The sequence below is a fragment of the Chionomys nivalis genome, chromosome 9, assembly GCF_950005125.1.
Source record: "Chionomys nivalis chromosome 9, mChiNiv1.1, whole genome shotgun sequence".
NCBI classification, from domain to species: domain Eukaryota; kingdom Metazoa; phylum Chordata; class Mammalia; order Rodentia; family Cricetidae; genus Chionomys; species Chionomys nivalis.
The window spans coordinates 77568951-77586478 of NC_080094.1; the positions used below are offsets into that span (position 1 = coordinate 77568951).

Sequence of the window (17528 nt, forward strand, 5' to 3'; positions counted from 1 at the left end):
AGTCAGGGAGAAGCCATGGATCCACCGCCAGAGATAGACATGCTTTGCTGGTAATCCACTGCCATGTGGCGATACACAGATTAATATAAGTGGCTTGAATTAATATGTAAGACTTAGCCAGCAAGAAGCTAGAGCTAATGGGCCAAGCAGTGACTTAATTAATACAGTTTCTGTGTGGTTATTTTGGGGCTAAGCTAGCCTGGTGGCCAGGACAAACAAACAGGCCCTCTTCCTATATATGAGAACAAGAATAATTACTTAGAAGACTGCTTGGCTCTGTGTTCTTCTAGGGAAATGGTGGTAGTAAAGCCTATGATTGCCCTAGCCATGTTCTTAACCAATTTTACCGTAACAAGCATGATTTCTTTCCAGTGGAGTATGTCTATTCTAGCTTTCTTTCTGTTTCTGTGATAAAATACTCTGATCAAAAACTACTTCAGAAAGAAAATTTGTGGTTTGTCCTATTTTTTAGGTCAGTGTTTTTCATTAAGGGAACTCAACCAATAAAACTTAAGTAGAAACTATTAAGAAATTCTGTTTGTTTGTTCTTTTACAAGGCCTGCTTAGCTAACTTCCAGTGTCACCCACTGTGGACTAAGCATTCTTACAACAATTAACAATCAAGATCTCCCATAGGCATGCCCATAGGCCATTCTAGTCTGGCACAAATGAGAATCTCCTGTCAGGTGACTCAAGATGACATCAAGGTGACAAATAAAGCTAACAGTGAAAAGGATGTAAGTCCAGTTAGAAAGATGTTGGCTATCTCCATAACATTCAAGCCATCATTGCATCAATAGATATGTGTTGTCATGCTGTCTGACAATTGTTGTCAATGATAAGTTTCATATCTGTGCAAGACTCTTGCTGGCCTTTCTTCCAAAGAAGACTGAAAAGCATATTCCAGCACTATTAAAGGTAGACAACAGAGAGAAAACCTCCCGGTTACTATAACTTTCAAGTCCCCATGTACTATGATCAAAGTTTGTCATGTCTTGAGCATTATTTTCTGCCATCAAGTTCTAGTAAGCAACAAAGAGCAATGAAAGGAAATTGTACAATCTTGAGGAGTCACTGAGAAGCCCTAGCTGACAATTTTCAATACACCAAAGCTCTAGGCTTTTTGCTTGATAACTTGTGCCACCTATGAACATCAACAATTTTCTACACCCATTATCTATTGAAAATCCTTTTACTCATATAGTAAGTGTCTGCTCTTTGTGGTTTGCTGTGGTTGGTCTCATTTCCTGGTTCTTTTCAAATGAGATAATTGAACTATAACTGTAGACATTTTTAGGTGTCATGATTCAAATAACAAAGGTCAGCAGCAATTTATTATTCAAATTTTATCTTGTTGCTTAAATTTCTGTCATTTAGATGCAGAAAATTTTAAAAATGAGATAGAAATCAATAGTGTTAAATAGTCCAAATAATACAAAAATGATGAGATGATTTACAATGGCTCAAATACAAATAGCCTTTTTAAATAACTCTCTTTATTATTCATTTTCCTGTTCTCTGGCCTTCCCCTACAAAGTAAATGTACACAATCAACACATCATTAAATAAACACAAATATTCACACTCACTCACAATCACTTAAGGCAAGGCCAGAATATGCCATCTCTGCTCTGAATACTGCATTAAATTTTTAAAATAAATAAGAATTAAGATTTTTTCAATCTATTTGAATTGATATCTGAACTAATTAAAGCATACAAGCTGATGTTTTTTAAAAAAATGGCATTCAGTCAATGCATATAAAACAATAAAATTTGAAAAATCTCTATCCTGCAGGTCAGTCAGTATAGTTATTGATTCAGGCAACAAAATCAGTTGGTTCTAGACCTACATGTAACAATTTATAGATAGGGATTTCTCCTCAGACCCCAATGATAACTTAAGCACCATTCATAGCCTTTTCTGGTATACTAACCAGAAACTTTCTGTGGGGCATTAAACCAGAACTTTCTTTTTTTCTTTTTTTTTTTGGTTTTTCGAGACAGGGTTTCTCTGTGACTTTGGTGCCTGTCCCGGAACTAGCTCTTGTAAACCAGGCTGGCCTCGAACTCCCAGAGATCCACCTGCCTCTGCCTCCCGAGTGCTGGGATTAAAGGCGTGCGCCACCACTGCCCGGCTAAACCAGAACTTTCTATGGGGCATTCAAGATGCTAATTTCTACTTGAAATAATCATCCTAAGGTACATATATGAACTTAAAAAAGAAATAAAAATCTAATTTCCAAAGTAGGATGGCTACTGAATGCATGATTGAGGTCATTATCTGATCTACTTAAGTTCATAATTACTTAATGGAAACCAATGTATGGATGGAAATATATACTAGTTTTATCACAAAGCACAACTGTTGTCAACTTTTACCCACTTTATATTTCAGCCTATGTTGATTAAACACATGAGGAACATTTTAATGTTTGGTACTTACTTGGAGAAGGAATTGAAATTGTCTCACCAAGGTATACTTTAAAATAGTGTCTATTTTCTGGATACAAATCATTGGAAGAGTTTATGCCAAAATTACCTTAACAATGACACCTTCACAAATTTTTTTATTTATTAATATGCTGTGTATATTTTATTACCTGTATTGTTTTCTTTATAGAGGTCCCACCCAGCAAACTAATTGTAAAGAAAATCATTTCTTGTTCTTGCCTTCTCATGGTTATATTTCATTATAACTTTTTATATGAAGCAGATGAAGATTTGGATTCTATTTCAAAGACATGTATATTTTTAGAGCCTATATACCTGAGTTCCATGTGATTTTAAACCACCAGTGATAGCCTTTAGCTTCTAGTTTTAGCTAGTGATTTAACTTACAGGGATGGTAGTCTAGTTTGTTTTCTATTGCTATGATAAAAACACTACCAAAAGTAACTTGGGAGAAAAGGGCTTATATCATCTTATATTTCCAGGTACTGGATCATCCCTGAGGGAAGTTGGGGCAGAAACTCAAACAAGGCAGGAACCTGCATGCAGGAACTGAAGCAGAAACCCAAGAGGACTGTTGCTCACTGGATTGCTCCTTGTGGCTTACTCAGCATGCTTTTTATACAACCCAGGACCATAAGCCCAGGAGTGACACTAGCTCCAGTGAGATGGGCCTTCCAACAGCAACCATTAATCAAGAAAATGCCTTACAGTTTTGCCTACAGGCCAATCTGATGGACACATTTTCAAATGAGGTTTCCTCTTCCAGATAATGCCAGCTTGTGTCAAGTTAGCAGAAACACTAAGCAGTACAGATGACATATTGGGAAAATTTCATGACTCTGCACCATAACACATATTTGTATTCTCTTTTCTTAAAAGAGGCAGTATTATGAGTTATAAGGTTTGTCATTGTCATTTTTTTCAAAAAAATTCAATTTACGAATTAGATTTGTGATTATAATCTAAGAAATACCATATAACCATATATTAGCATGGTTAATTTCTATTAGTATTTGTGTTCTGATCAGGCAAAATTGTATTTTTTAGCTATATAAATTTTACACTGGATAACATTATCAAATTTACTGCAGTTGTTTACACAAAATATGTATACGAAATATACTTTCATTGCATTTATCATAGGATTAAAGATGAATGTTTAATTCGTTTAAACAAACGTAGAAAAAAAAGCATTTTGTGAAAAGCCATTATGCTTATAATATGCCCTTAAGAAAACAAAATAGCACATCAAGATATAAGCTTTTTCATAAGTGTAGTTGGAAAGACATATTTAATTTATAATTATAAAATCATATACTAATTTCTTCAACATAATATGAAGAAATTTCTGCTGATTAACAAAGCCTCAAACATTTGAAGGATAATATGATATACTTACAATAAAAACTTGTCTTTAAATATCTTTATACATTGATGATTTTAAAGGAAAAAGTTTGCATAGTAATAATGACCCTGCAGCACAAATGAAATTTTCAAACAAAAGATCAGATCTGCCTTTATTATAATGATAATGCCCTGAAGGTATCTTTGGTGATATTAACACACTAAAATCACCATTTTAGATAATCAACTATTATTAATAAACCTATAAAATATTACATTACCTGAAGAGTTGTAATTTCCAAGAGGGTAGTAGCTTTTTAATACATTTCAAATACCTTAAAATTTAGTGTACCCCTGTCAGGCCATGGTGGCACATACTTTTAATCCTAGCACTAGGGAGGCAGAGGCAGGTGTATCCCTGTAAGTTCAAGGCCAGCCTGGTCTACCAGAGCTAGCTCCAGGACAGCTAGGATTGTTACACAGGGAAACTCTGTCTCAAAAAACAAACAAACAAAAATTTAGTGTACCCCATCAACCTGCAGTGCCACAATATTGATTCACACTATCAAAATAATTGAAAATGTGCACACAGTAGCATAATCATTATATCTAAGATCTCAAGAAAAGGGCAAACTATGTTCTAGAACATATTTTTACATCTCACACAGTCCAAAAACATAAAGGTCAGCTTTGTAAAAATCAATTTCTCATCAAGGAAACTTGCTCTTCATATATTGTTTACTGTGAAGGGAATATTGCAATGCTATATGATGATAAACTTCTGTCTTTATGAATGACAAACTTGTCTAACTTTTAACTTTTTATAGTATATATGTATGTATGAATATACAAAGGCAAATAATCACTGTGGGATAAGATTTTGTGATCTTCCTTGCATATTAAAATATTACTCATGAAAACTAATTATGGATTTAAAAAACAAAGCACTGTATAATTATTTGAAAGTAAAGGTAAGTGAAATAATGTTTAGAATCATATCCTTATGAAAAGTAGGGGCTGAGATGTACTTCAGTGGCAGAATACTTGCCTATCATGTGCAAGTCCTGGATGAAATCTATAGCAAATAAAAGAATCAAATAAATATCAAAAATGATGCTTATGCCCTTCCAAACTTGAAAGAAATACTTGATAGTCTACAGGATGCATACTAATTATCTATACTATGATAAACAGACAAAAATCAATCCATTACCTCTTTGGAGAATCTCTACTTGTAACCACGTCCACAAACATTATTTAGAGGCAACACTGAATTATTTTTCTCTTCACACTTATGATGTCACATTACCACACACTGGATAAATTGAGATAATTTATTCAGGGTCTTTGAATGTTATAATGCTATTTAGTTGAAAAATATAGTGATAATATCTACTTTATAGAATAGTGTAAGGTAAATGAGAAAATGAACCACTGATTCTGGTTCATAACAGTGAATAGTTAAATCCCTACAAAAGCATATTCTGTGTATACATGATCCCTAAATTTAAAACAAAAAGAAAACCTCAAACATATTTAGTCTCTCATACTAAAGTGAAGATTCTAAGCAACCCTTGAAGTCTCATATAGTTTTCATCAAAACTTTCTTAATTATTCAGATTTTAGGGAAAACCTTCCCAAAATAATCATCAGAGAGTAGGTAGGATTTCTTTTGGACCACCAACCAACTCCCAAGTCATGACACAAAGACTATTTGTTGGAGAGCAGCTTTGACAAAAATACCACTTACCAGGGGAAGGGGCATCGGGATTAGAAAATACGTAAAGAGAAGAAAGAAGTGAGTTAAAATAATAAAACAGAAAACATAGGATAGTACTGGGAGGGAGTTCCAGTGGATATAGAAATAGCCTGCATTTAATTTCTATTTGTTTAAAATAACCCCAACCCCAAAAAGTAGTAGTAAAATAAACACCTGCATTAACATGATACAAGGAAGTGAACAGACCAGTTGAAGGTTACAGGATACATTCTTAGTTAAACATTTTGTTGCTAGAATAAGACAGGTCACGCTCACATCCTAGACCAAAATATTCTATAAGTGGTAAGTGTACTTCTATTAAATATCAAATAACTTGATGTCAGATTTATTTCATAATGTTTTAGTACAAAAATTCAAATATTTTGAGAAAAGGATCAAATCCTATAAGATTTTTCAGTTTGTGAACTATCTAAGCTAAAACTACTGTCTCAGATCAGGATGATAGCTTTATAGATTCATCAACTTAAGAAAAAGGGAGAGAGAGAGAGAGACAGAGAGAGAACAGATAACAAAGGATTCTCATCCCCTGTGGGGATGTTCCTGTTTAGGTAGGTACTCTTAAAAATCCCATTAGACTTTGAACAGTCTATACACTAGATAAGTCCATTAGAAGAGCATTTTGACCATTTTACAGAGATAGTGGTATTATCATTTTCTTCTTCTGAATGAAGAAAGAAGTTTGGAAAGTACTAGAAAGTAACTTGTTCATGAGATTTTGTAAGAAACTATAATGTCTGGCTTAGAGCCAGTCATTTCCTGAATCTCAGCTTGCTAGGATTTCCCAACAACAGAATTATGCATTATCCCCTTGGGCTCCTTACCTTGCTGAATATTCAAGAACTCCAACTAACAGCAACAACAGCAAAAATATATTTATTTTATAATCACAGGACTATTATGATCCAGTTAATTTTAAAGGTGTATGTCTTGAGCATATGAACATGTTCATTCATATGTTTTCAAAGACTTAAAAAATGCTTGTGGAAGCAACAGTTTCTATTTACAGGAAAAACATAGTACATGTCTGCTGAATTAGAAGTCTCCTATTTTAAACAATAGTGGAAGCAATAATACATAAAAACTGATGTTTGCATATGATTTTTAACCCAAAAATCAAAAATTATTTTTATCTGCCTTTGTTGTTGCTTTACTTATTTGTTTTCTCTTTTAGATAAAAGTTAAATTCTTGTAGTCATCGGTTACTTTTGGGGACTAACCTGTTATAATTACTTGAAACCAAATGCTTTGTTTACTAAATGACTTCTATAAGTGTTACTTTCTTAAAATTAGCTCCGAATATCATTGTAGGATTTGAAGGGACCCTGTCTTCTAAACTAGACTCCTCAGTTCTGGGAGTTGTATCTACAATTCCCATCATATTCTTTTGGTGCTTTTTGAAACTGCTCCTTTGGTACACCTAACCTTACCAAAAGAAAAAAAAAAAACCCTAAAATATCCTAAGAACTTTTGTCTAACAAGATTTCAGGCCTACTTCCAGCCACCAAGGGGATTATGATAAGCCTCACATAAAAAGTTCATTCCCACAACTCTTTCATCCAACTCCAACCTGGGAACCCTCTGTGATTTTTCGCCCTCTACTCACTTCACAGCATCGGACCCTTCACTAATCATAATATAGGATTTTTCTTAGAAGTTTCATCAGCTTTAAAGTTTGCTCTAGCTCAGCATATACCATACCCTTAGCTCTATGGGATGACAGGATAAAGGGCTACTTTGCTCTACACACTCTAAGAATTAATTGACCCAACTATAAATAGCCATTTTAAGCAGAAAGTATACATTCGTGCCATTCCCTTGAAATATATCATTTCAAGAATGCTTTGAGCTCTCTGTGATGGGAGAATCATCATATCTTTAGAGTGGTGAATTTTTCCTGTCATTTGTATCAGTGTACCTCAAATCTAGGTAGGATCATTAACACTTAAGTTTTATTTTTTTATTTAAGGAGAATATAACAAATTATATGCAGTTGTGTCTCAGTGCATAATTAGAAGTAATTGATAGCTTAAGTTCTCTATTTTAAACCACACTGAATATAAAAGAGAGCCGAAAGCAAGAAATTCTGTATTTCATTCATCACATACATAAATAAATACATCTTTATGTAGATTGTATATGATAGGTATAAGTAGACCTCGTCAGTAAATTATGAGATGAAAATGTTTTAAATTATGAAGGGAGTAAGAAATAGAAAGTGGTGTATTCATCCACATACTGTCATGGGTAGAGTGTTTGGTTAAATGAGTGTATTGCCTCTTTAAAATGCCATCATATTTTACTACAATCATAGAACTGAGACAGAGACAACTAAATCAAAAGAGAAATTACTCAGAGGAGAACTAATGATCAGCAAAACTATAAATACTAAAGGGAGTTTATATGGAAGATTAAACCATCATGAATAAGGCCTGAGTTGAGAGGATATTTTTAATATGGAGAATTTTTTATATTTTGGATTGTGAACCTGGCCTTTAACCACTCAACCATCTTTCCAGCCCTGTATGGAGAATTTCTAACACTAATGTTTGCATGTTTATTATAACTGCAGAATTTGTTGAGAGTATGTGAGGTACAGATAAGCAAATGCAGGTGAAATTTTACTTTGTTGAGTGTTTTGTCTTTACTTATAATTTCCCAAAGGAGTACTTGAAATATCTTTAGACACCAAGAAGAGTAAGCAGTGTTCTCAGAAAAGGGTTTGATGCTCTAAAGAAAGATATGAAGCAAATATAACACATGGGTATTTATTTTGATGTATGTTAAAATATGGGAGAAACAAGAACTTACCAATCAGGGCAGATGTTTTCTGTGGAATACAGAAACCCAGAAAAAAAAATATTAATGGATACTAGTAGAACTTTTGCTAAATGAAAGTAAGTCATAAAAACTATAAGAATGAGTAAATACTCTAAAGAAATTATTATAAATAAGGGCAAATGAGAACAAAATAATAGTGATGATTCATTAAATATCCAAATCTCCCAGTGGAGAGAGATAAAATATATGCACTCCTTAAAAACTGTACAAACCGAGACTTTCCTTCCAAATTCATATTAGGAGGGTTTTTTTCTGAGCCAAATGGAATAAAATTGTTTACCCTGTTCAGGTTACGTGATAAAAATGACATTCAGAAAAAAAACACAAGTATTTCTGGGAAAAATGTTGTGTTTGTGTTTGTGTGTGTCTCTGTGTGTGTGCTAGTGAATGGACAAAAGAAAGGAAAAAAGACAGAGAGAGAGAGAGAGAGAGAGAGAGAGAGGGAGAGAGAAAGAAGGAAGGCAGGAAGGAAAAAACAAAACCTGTGAATTATAATGTAAATTCTCTTAATGCTTTGCCTTTAACTACTGGTCAGATTTTTAACAGTGCTTAGTCTTGTTGAAGACATTGTTATGACCAAACATTGTTGAGCAAACTCAGCTAACAGGCTAAGCTATGAGATAAGTGACATATCTTACTGTTGAGTTGCATACTCAGTAAGAATATCACTTTAAAATGGACAATTTTCCTTTATTTTCTAAGGGTTTAGTGAAATAATTCATAAACCTATAGAATACAACAGTATACATAAATAGTTGTTTCTATGAAATATTTCACCAGTTTGAAAACATTCAAGTAGTGATATTTTTTAAAAAATATTTTTCAGGTGAGGTCGGTAAATTGTGAGAATATAAATGGACTCTGATCTCATACTATACTAGAAAGGGCTCTATATTCAAGATTTATCCAAAATTAAAATGGTGGGGAGGAGGAAAAGAAAGGAAAGGAATGGAAAGGAAAGGAACGGAGAAGAGAGAAAGAGAAGCAATGGGATGAGGGGAAAGAATGAAGAAAAAGGAAACAAATTAAACTAAAATATATAAATAGACTGTGATCTGGTAACTGCTAATGAACAATAGATATCTTGAGTCAGATTAGGTAGACTTTGTCCTACCCTGAAAAATGGCAAGGTACCATCTAATGGTGGGTTTCAAGTAGACACATATTTTTAAAGTATGGATTTAATATTTTAATGCTTTCCTGTGTTAGTTGGTTAAAAACATTCACTATGTTTTTGCTTGTTCCAAATTCAATGAAATTTTTTGTGGTAATAAGTGCCTCAGAGTAAATTCTAACCATCTGAATCACAGCCATGCCTTCTCTAAAAATAGGCACATGTCACCTTCAGAAGATTCCAGAAATACATGGCACATTCTATTCTTTTAAGAACATTTATGAACAATGAAAACCAGTATCTCTATAAAAATTTTCTGAGAAGGGATAACATGGAATTCTTAGTAACAATGTGTAAGTGATCATTTTTAAAACTTTTTATGAAGAAGCCATTGTGATTATTGTTCCTTTTGGAGTTTGGAAAGGCATGTTTGGGACTTCAAGATGCTCGGCAGAGTCTCCTTTACATTGGCTTCACATTGGCGTCACATTTGAGAGACTTCTTGCTCTAAGTGTGGCATAGAGTGAAGTGAAAGTTGTCATTCTGCTTAACTCACAAAACTTTGGTGTCCCTCTTCATGATATCATCTAAAAGCAAATCACATCCCTAGATGTTATAGAATGGAAATATAGACCAAACTATTTCTTGAGAAAGAAACTTTGATCTTGTTTAGTCATGAGATTTTGATCTATTTTTTAAAGCAGCTACCATGTCTCTAATTCAGGCCCCTTATGATGATCATAGAGAAAATTGTTCTCTTCCTAACATAGACTTGAGCTCTTTATAAAACTTACTTAATGAAGCATATTTCTGAGTCGGAGAGCTATATGTGATAAAGGCAAAAGGAGCCCATGTGGTGATTGCATACATAGCAGATTTCTAGAAAGGCTCAAATGATTAATTAGTGAACTCCTATTCTTAGTCACATGCTACTTTAAAGGAAAAATGGGTAGCAACATTTAGGAATGGGAGAGATTAATGGATCAAAGATTGACATCTGACTGTCACTGTTCTAACATTTGCTTTAGTATGGTTTCTTTACTTTTCCATGGAAAAGAGTTATAATTATTATTGTGATTAAGAATTAAGTGTGAAAATATAAAATAAAAAAGAAAGTTTATAGGAGAGATTGCTTAAGAATGTGTGGATATCCAATAAGTACAAAATATATTTCCAGACTTACCAAAGTATGGAAAAATGGTACTCATTAATCATTTTTACTTTAATTTGTTATCAGGATTATATAGTTGGACAGGAGTTCAGAGATATAGTGCCTGTTTAACATGTGACAAACTCTAAGTCTGGTCCCCAGAGATAGAAGAGGTGGTAAGGAGGAGAGGAAAAGAGAGGATTAGGAGATAATGAGAATCAGAAAGGTTTCTGTCACTTTTTTATCCTGTAAAAGTATGTGTAGCTATGGGTGGCATGACATTTGAAGGCTTTATAGAATTCTCCTGTGAAAATATGTGGGCCTATGGGTTTATACAGAGAAGATTTTGATGATATTTCCTTAAAGACTGTCTTTAAACAAAACACATTCAAGAAGATATTGAAATATAGTAGAAATTTTGAAAACTGATCCTTGCTGGGAAAATAATCTCATGAATATGTAGATTTGGGAAACATTGCAAAAATATAATAATGACAAGGGGACACACTGCCATAATTTTAAATACATTTAATTGTTTTGTGTAGTAGACAGTAGTGTACATCCCATGCTGTACTGGGATTACAGAGTAAACAATAACCAACAGGCAATAGGAAGCCACACAGACTGTATGTTGACAATAATAAACATAAACTCAAGTTTCTCATCCTCCTTCTGAAGCATGGGCATTCAAATATGATATTTCTAAACATTGTTGAAGGACAAGCAAAAGTGTTTCGAAACACTGAAAGTAAAGTCACAGTATTACTTGATATAATGTGTTCAAGGCATTTTGTTCAAAGTAAACACATATCTAGCAGTGGTTTTGAATCTGAAAATTTACCACCCAGTTTTTACAAAGTTAATCCTCTATGTTACTCCTCGGTATGGTAAGGAAAACAAAAAAGAAATTCTTACACATTATGAGAATAGGATGTGTTATATAGGAAGAAGGGTTTGAAGGAAACAAAACTGCTCTGCCTTCAAAGCAAAAAGGTGCCTAGTGTAACCTGCAGAGCACAGAGAGTCCCGAAACCACATCCTAACTGTTGACTAAGGAATTGATTTCCTTTTTCGGATGAGAAAACGAGCTTAGTTTCTCATTACAAAGTTTGTGGGTAATCATCTGTTTTAAGAATATTTTCAATTCCAGAGGAACCCATTGTGAAGATTGTTAGTTTTCAGTTCTTAGACTGGGGCAAGATAAGCAATCAAGCTTCCTTTCTGTGCCTGCACAGTGACATCTAATTTGTCAGGTTCATATATATTAAGCATGGACATGTGACTAATTTTTTTATGATGGAGTAAGAGTTGAAGCAGTGGCTGGCTCACGAAAAACTTAGCATTCCTCTTTATGATAGCATTGAAAAGAAAACAAAATAATGTCCCAGAGGTCACAGCCCAAACACCTCGACTGTACTGTTTATTCAAAAATAATTTTTTATTTAATTTACAGTTTATAAAATTCAATTTATACTACAATATAACATTTCAATGACTAAGATGATATATAAGAGAAATAATAGTCTTTTTCTTCTCATTGCATCCATATGTACACATATATATGTATATATGCATATTGAAAGTAATACACATATAATGCATTACCATGCACATATATATCCTATATATACTTACATGCACATGTTACATTTGCAATACACAGATATATGCTTGTATCTCTATGTATATATTATTTGCATAAAGAGAAAATATGATTTTATAAAAATCAGTACTGATTTTTCAAAAAACTTAAAACCTGTTACACATATTATAACCTTATATAAAGATGAATAATGCAGAGACTTGATTTGAAAAAATATTTTATGAAAACATTAGCTGAAGGAGTTTATAATTTTAACATGGAATTGATGGGGAAAAATAACAATATCTAAAATAAAATTTGACTCTCTTACTTGAAATAATCAGGGACTAATACATAGAGAATAGATAGATTGATGATTGTGCTAGTAGTAGTGGGTATGTGGGTGTGCACATGTGTGTGTTTGTACCAGCAAAAGGAGGATTTGTATCCAGTCTAAAAAATAGCAATTACTTCTAACCTACTCAATTTAAATGAAACCTGCAGAGAGATCTTTCCCTGAAACTTCAGCTCCCAAGAGTTGTAAATCAATGTTTTTTTTTGCTTGTTTTCAATTTAATATAAGTCTCGCTGGTGAGGCAGAGCTACGCTTCCAGCCATAGTTGAACAGGGAGTGGTAGCTCATCTTCAGATTGAGTCTTCACAGTCTAATCGGCCATGTAGCTAAGGAAGAGAGAAACTGCTGTTGGAATGTTCCCTTTTAAGAAAACAACCTTCTTAAATTCAGGGATACAAAATGGAGCAACCACTCTTCAAGAGACTGTCAACATCATTTAGAAATCAAAGGAGGATACTGCAGTTTCTTTAATATGCACTGCTACTCTCTTGCTCTTAGCTTAATAAGGGGTTGCGTATCCTTACAATTAAAAGTAATTGCTTAGTGTAAAAACTGCATTGTGATTACAAAAACACAGGGCAGAATTTATTGATGACAAGACAAAAACATCATCCTCTGAACACCTTGGAACACTGCAGCATGTAAAATATAATTGTACCTTCCTACAGTTTTTGCTCTTTCTCTTAGTCTTCCTTTATATTCACAGGAAGAGTGTACTATGTCTTGATGGACTGGGAAAAGTGCCATGATTTTCCTTTAAATGTGTTTAAATTCATGAATATCAATGTTACTTCTTCTGAGTTACTTAAAAGATGAAAGTGTTCTCATTGCCTTTTAAAAATTCCTTTAAAAAACCTTGCTAATTAACTTCTAACTAAACAACACCTATTCAGCAAGTGAATTTTCTTGCATTGATAGGCGCAGCTGGGATAGAAGCTGTCATATGAGATATAGTTTATACTTTTTAATTCTTCATACATATGCCTTCAATTAAAAAGGCATAGTATTAGAGTGAGCAAGAAATTTTGAGCTATAGTTATTAGAGTTTAACTAATATGTTGGATATTCTTTCAGGGGCTTTAGATAAATGCTAATAAAATTTATTTTTTGAATAAAAATGAGAATGAAGATAACAGTAATTATTAATGAGCCAGATTCTATTTAAATTTAAAAATAAATCAGGGAATTCTTGACAAAATGATTCATGAGCTCCTAAAAAAAAAAAAAAAACTACTCAGAGATGCGGCACCATGAGTCAAAATATACATCACTAAAGATGACCATTCAGTAAAGCAACAGCTTTGCACAAGAGGAGAGAGCATGAAACTTTTTTGATAGCTTGCCATTCACTGAGAATACGTTGACAGAGAAGCATCAAGATGTTTGTAAAACTCAACTCTATATTTTGTCAAACACTGAGCTAAAAAATAGTGAGTGAACAGTAGCCATATTTTCTACAGAATTTTCATTTGGAAATATAAGTGATAGGTAATAAGTTTTGTTGGCACTTATCAAGAGGAAACAATTAATTCCCATATGATTATTGCTTTGTGGGGGCTATCAAACTTGTTGGACACTAGCAGCACTTTAGGCTATTCAAATGAATTTGTAGAAGTGCATATAAATGAGATACTGATTTGGGTTTAATTTATTCATTTTCTAAATAATATGCAAATCTGTGTAAACCTAGATTTTAAAATAAGATTTACAAGCTGTAAACTCTGCAATCTGACAATTTACATGTTAATGTGGCAATTCAATTCAGCAAACATTTACTGAACTTCTAGCAAAACACTCTGCTGGGTATTTTGGAAGCATTATCCACACCACTTAGGGAGCATGCAACTAGAAGGTGAGATAGGCAGAATAAAAAGCATTTTAGTACCTTATATTATACCCACCTTAACAGTTTGTATACAGTTAGATAGCATATGGGGCAATAAATAATTCATAGGTGTCATTTCCTTACATATAATGTACATTTTACATGTCATTCCTATAATATCTAATAAATATTTCTAAATCTTTAGGGGTAAAAGTTGGAAAACAACCTCTTGCTTTCTGATCTGCTTAAATTAGATTTTTATCTACTCTGGATTCAGTATCAACTTAATATCAATATTTTATATAATATTAAGTTTGTTTCATGTTTTGGGATGTGACTTTAATTATTAAGTTTGTAAACTGTAGCTTTATTCCACTAACTTTAAGTAGTTGTCTTCAGTAGAAAATATGTGAAGTTAACATGTGAAGCCATCCATCCACAGAAAGATGAAACAGTATAAAGAAGTGTTTCAAAACAGTGTTCCTTAGGGTTATTATTGTTATAAGGAAGCAACAGGACCAAACGGAAGTTGGGGAGGAAATGGTCTGTTTAGCTTATACTCCATATCATTGTTCATCATCAAAAGATGTCAAGACTCAAATAGAAATTCAAATAGGTCATGAACCTGGAACAAGAGCTGAGGCAGAGACCAAGGAGGAGTATGTTCATTGACATTCTCTTCATGGCTTGCTCAGCTACCTTCCTATAGAAACCAGGACTACCAAGCCTAGGGATATCATCTCCCACAATGCACTACACTTCTCCACATCAATCACTAATTAAGAAAATGCCCTACAGTCTGGCTTATAACCCAGTCTTATGAAGGCATTTTCTCTATTGTGGTTCCAACCAGTATGTTGACTCTAGCTTGTTTTAAGTTAACATAAAATTAGCCATCACAGAAATAGTAAAAGGGGAAAGGTTATTTAAAAGCAAAACAAACAAACCAACAAACAAAAAACAGACAAACAAACAGACTTCAAAACTAGTAGTCAAACAATAACACAATGAACATTTTCTAGCAATTCATTCGTAAGTCATATAGGTGTATCCACAGAAATTAAAAAGTGATCCTGATCAGAAAAGAATTGTAGATATACAATAAAGACAAATTCAGATAAACAAACAAAAAAAAAGAACTCTAAATGAGTCACAGTGTTGGATTAAATGTATGTAGGCTTGGGAGAGAGAAGAAAAAGAATACAGAAAGTTATAAAAGGAAGTAATGATTATAAAAAATAAAACAAAGTGTTTGAAGAGACAGAATACAGTCTGTCTGTATAGATAAAATAAGTAAAAAAATAAGTCATGTAAATATGGAATGTATATATAGAGTCTGGATCATGTATATTATTGGGTTTTCTTTGAATTTTTGGCTGTGAATGAACTAAGTGCAGAGAAACATTTCATTGTATGGGCTGCTAAGCTAAACCAACTCATATATTTTAAAGATATCTTGACTTCAATATTTGGGTCTAAGGATTTGTTGGTTTGGAAAAGACGTTCTTTTTTTTCCCCCCGCAGAGGATGAGAACTTGTGGAATCGTTCCAGACTAATGTGGTTTGATAGATCAACATCCCTTTAAAGGTTGCCATGGACACCACCAAAAATTACTTTGCCCAACAAAAAGCAGAAAGCAATTTGGAGAGAATGATGCCCCAAATCCCAAATATTGTTTATAAATGTTTGTTTAAATTTAAATGGAAATATAGTATAGAGATAAATACTTTGCATTTGTATGGGTCTTGGTCTATTGATACAAATTTAAGGTCAATTTTGTTATATATGTATTTCTGCTTTTGATTAAGGTATTGTGTTTATGCAGCTCATTAAAAAGGTATAATGTATAATTAAAAATAAAGATTAATAAATAGTCATCTATAATAGTCAAGCTTGTAATCATGTTAGTTAGGTTTTCTAGATATGTCAACCGTCTGAGCTCTTAAGGTCCAAATGAGGAGCAAAAGGAGGGAGAACATGAGCAAGGAAATCAGGACCACGAGGCGTGCACCCACCCACAGTGACAGTGGAACTGATCTATTGGGAGCTCTCCAAGGCCAGCTGGACTGGGACTGAATAAGCATGGGTTGAAACTGGACTCTCTGAACATGGCGGACAATGAAGGCTGATGAGAAGCCAAGGACAATGGCACTAGGTTTCGATCCTAATACATCAACTGGCTTTGTGGGAGCTTAGCCTGTTTTGATGCTCACCTTCCTGGGCCTGGATGGAAGTGGGAGGACCTTGGTCTTCCTGTAGGGCAGGGAATTTGGACTGCTCTTCAGTAGCGAGAGGGAGGGGGAATGGACTGGGGGGAGGAGAAGAGGAGTGGGGATAGGGGAGGGGAGAGGGGGGAGGGGGCAATGTGTGGGAGGAGGGGAGGGAAATGGGAAACGGGGAGCAGTTGGAAATTTTAATTAAAAAAGAATAAAAAAATATATATAATAAAAAAAAAAAAGATATATTTCAGTTAGACAGGTATTCATCAGATCTTTCAGAGACCTTCAGAATATGGTCTTTAAAATGCTTTAATAACTTAGGACTTTTCATGACATGAGACACATCTGCTCCTGGCAGCATCAATTGCTTCAAGAGGAAGACAGGCATCAAGGATACTTATTATGGAGTTTGCTAGACATTTGGGCAATAACCTGCTCTTGCTTGGACTGCTTGATGAACTGGACGTGCGGGACCCACAGAAAAATTACTGCTGAATTTGCCTAAAGAAGGTAAAACAATCCTTCAGAATTCAGAGTCTGCCTGAAATTCTGCTGGATACAGAAGAAAGTGACTGACAAACTGTCAATATAGGCAAAACTGTCTTTGAAAATTCCTGCCTCATGGAAAAGTCTGCCACATTCTATGGGCCTGTATGCTGAAGATGGATAGTTTGACATTAGAGAAGAACTTTGTGTGACTATCAAGGCAGTGAGATGTCTCTGTCCATTCTAGAGTTTTGGGTGTTATTTATAATACACTTTCTCTTTTTCTTAGGTAATAATACAACCTTCTAGAGTCTTTGATGGTGTTTAAAAATAGTTATAGCTAAGAGCCAGTTCCAGAACAGGCTCCAAAGCCACAGAGAA

General features: G+C 33.8%; 1 protein-coding gene across 6 annotated transcripts in view; it reads right to left on the reverse strand.

The window, feature by feature from the left end:
- Positions 1-17528, reverse strand: part of Lrrc4c (leucine rich repeat containing 4C) — a 1388491-nt gene that overhangs the window by 788090 nt on the left and 582873 nt on the right. The window contains exon 4 of one of the 6 annotated variants that reach the window (XM_057780293.1): positions 8386-8404. The exons of the other annotated variants lie outside the window; for them this stretch is intronic. The gene's annotated coding sequence lies outside the window, so the exon portion shown is untranslated. The remainder of the gene's footprint in view (positions 1-8385; positions 8405-17528) is intronic. 6 annotated transcript variants of the gene reach the window in all.